This window comes from Acomys russatus, chromosome 6 (assembly GCF_903995435.1).
Source record: "Acomys russatus chromosome 6, mAcoRus1.1, whole genome shotgun sequence".
In the NCBI taxonomy this organism is placed as follows: domain Eukaryota; kingdom Metazoa; phylum Chordata; class Mammalia; order Rodentia; family Muridae; genus Acomys; species Acomys russatus.
In genome coordinates this window covers 76,570,485-76,573,192 of record NC_067142.1, presented here as the reverse complement: position 1 = coordinate 76,573,192, position 2,708 = coordinate 76,570,485, and the positions used below count along the sequence as shown (strand labels likewise).

Genomic DNA, 2,708 nt, shown 5'->3' with positions numbered 1-2,708 from the left:
CCAAGAAAAAGTCATGTGAGATCTGTACCCTTATTTGGGAAGTTAAAGAGGAAAAAAAACCTAAAATTCCATCAGAGACTAGTCTAAGATTACAATAACTTGTATCTTCTCTCTTTTAGCAGAGACCGAGTTAATCAATTATTAAAGGAGCTGCACTAAACATCCCAAGTTACACGCATGAGAAACTGCATAACAACAAAAAGGCAACTGCTGCATTTTTGTAGACACGATAATACACCAGATACATTCTCATGCTTGATCTGTTTTTCTCGTGTAAGATAACTACTATCTAAACTATGACTATGCATAGACAAGTTGACCAGGCCTTGGAGTTATAGACTGCTTAAGATCGTACCGCGCGCAGCAGACGATAGAGTGCATTCAACCAGTGTGAAATCACAGCCCGAATGTACCACCATTCCCTCTGTTGACGTATCAAAATCTGGTCTGGTAATAAATTAGCTAGAAAGGTTAGCCCTGATAATAATGATGTTATTGATACCGATAATGTACCCATGTGCTTATCTAATCCAATGACACTCGCTTGGAAGAGTCTCGTTTCCGTTTCTATGCAACTTCCTCATTTAAGTCTGCCCAAAAGATATAACTGTTACTATGTACTGATGATTGAGAAGACGCACATCGTGGGGTTCAGGGTATAGCTCAGATGGTAGCGTGCTCACCTCACATGAACAGTGACCAAGTCGAATCCCAAGCACCGCACAAACCAGGCGAACATACCTGTAATGCTAGCACTGGCAGGGCTGGAGGCAGGAGGATTAGAATTCAAGGTCATTCTTAGCTATAAAATGTCTTTGAGAGCCAGGCGTGGTGGCGCACGCCTTTAATCCCAGCACTCGGAAGGCAGAGGCAGGCGGATCGCTGTGAGTTCTAGGCCAGCCTGGTCTACAAAGTGAGTCCAGGATGGCCAATGCTACACAGAGAAATCCTGTCTCGAAAACCCCCCCCAAAAAAAAAATGTCTTCGAGACCAGCCTATGCTACATGAAATCCTGTCTCAAAGGGAAAGGAGGAAAGTGAGGAGAATTAAAACCAAATAAGACATTGTTCTTGCCCTAGGGTATTAATCAGGTAATATTTGCTCTACCTACCATATGGCAATTTTTATTGTATAAGAAAGTTCATGTACTGTGGGAGCTGGCATAGGTGCAGAACCCAGCCGTGACTAGAAAGTGATGGAAGAAGAGAGAGCGCATAAGGAGACAGAGTGGGGTGCACTGTGGTTAGTCCACGTGTTTCCATGGCGGCCATGGTGTCAGCTGAGATGGATGAAGACAGCAATAGGTAATAAGTGACTTTTCTTGCTTTGCTTTCAGATACGCTGTGTGTGTTTCTTTTCCCCATAAGATGGAAAGAAACAGCCTATTGTACAATAACAATGGCATAAGAGATGCTTTTCTTTCTGGAATTGCCTTTGGGATCTCAGCCAATACCATCCTTCTGCTCACCCATGTGGTCGCATTCTTTCGGGAGCTCAGGCACAAAGCCCATCAACTTGATCATCGCTCTCTGGCCCTAAGCCACATAGTGACGATGCTCGCCATGGCCTTCCTAACGACAGACATTTTGGGTGCCAGAGTTTTGGGGATGACGTCACATGTAAATCAGTTATCTCCTTGTACAGGCTGATGAGGAGCATCTCCATCTGTGCTACGTGTCACCTTACCATCCTTCAGGTCACCATCCTCAGCCCCAGAAGTTCCTGCTTGGCAAAGTTCAAACTTAACTCCTTACATCACAATTTGTGTTGCTTTCTTTCCCTGTGGGCCTTCTATATGCCCATTAGTGGTTTTCTGAACTCCATTGTTGCCACATGACCTCACACATTCTTATAGTGGTCACTAAATCCTGTTCTCTCTGGTCTTTTAGCGACATCATGAGACACTTACTTGCTGTGCGGGCTGTCTTCCGGGATGCCGCTTTTGTGGGACTCATGGTGCTCTGCAGTGTGTACATGGCGACTGTCTTGTGCAGGCATAAGAGGCAGACCCATTACCTTCACAGCACTCCCACAGCATCCCCAGAGCGGAGGGCTGTCAGGACCATTCTGTTGCTATGGAGTTTCTTTTTGGTCATGTGCTGTTGGGACAGCATCGCCTCCTCCTTGAGAGTTATGTGGAATATGACCCAACTCATCGTTGTGTGCAGATGCTTGTGTCCAGTGGTTATGCCACATTCAGCCCTTCAGTGTTTATCAGTGCTGAACAGCGTAAAATTAACTTTTTGAAAACCATGCAGGGCCTACAGTAAATATTTGATTATTTTGTGGTGAACAAGCTTCATTAAAAGAACTAGCACATTGATTTCAGGATAATCAGTCCTGGCATACCCATGATTTCTAGTTAGATAAAAAAATATATATATAGACATTGAAACAATTTTCTTGTATGTGCATCAAATATTATATAGTCTACCATTGAAGCGTTATGTCATTCTGAAATATGTAATACAAGTTACTAATAATTCTGATTGTGGCCACATGGAAGACTCAATTATTACAGCATAGAGTAGCCTATATATCACATATGAAATTTTACAGCACTTTTGATACATCAACAGTCATGGTGATATATGTTTCACTAACTAGACATATAAATTATTATTATCATGAAACACTATGCTATATTCTATGATCTACAGATGTAATAAAAAAACCTATCAAAATCTAGATGGCTTTTTTTATTTAAA

At 42.4% G+C, this 2,708-nt stretch overlaps 1 pseudogene; it reads left to right on the top strand.

The window, feature by feature from the left end:
• Positions 1–1,354: 1,354 nt before the first annotated feature.
• LOC127190806 (vomeronasal type-1 receptor 90-like) lies at positions 1,355–2,270 on the top strand (annotated as a pseudogene).
• Positions 2,271–2,708: the final 438 nt, after the last annotated feature.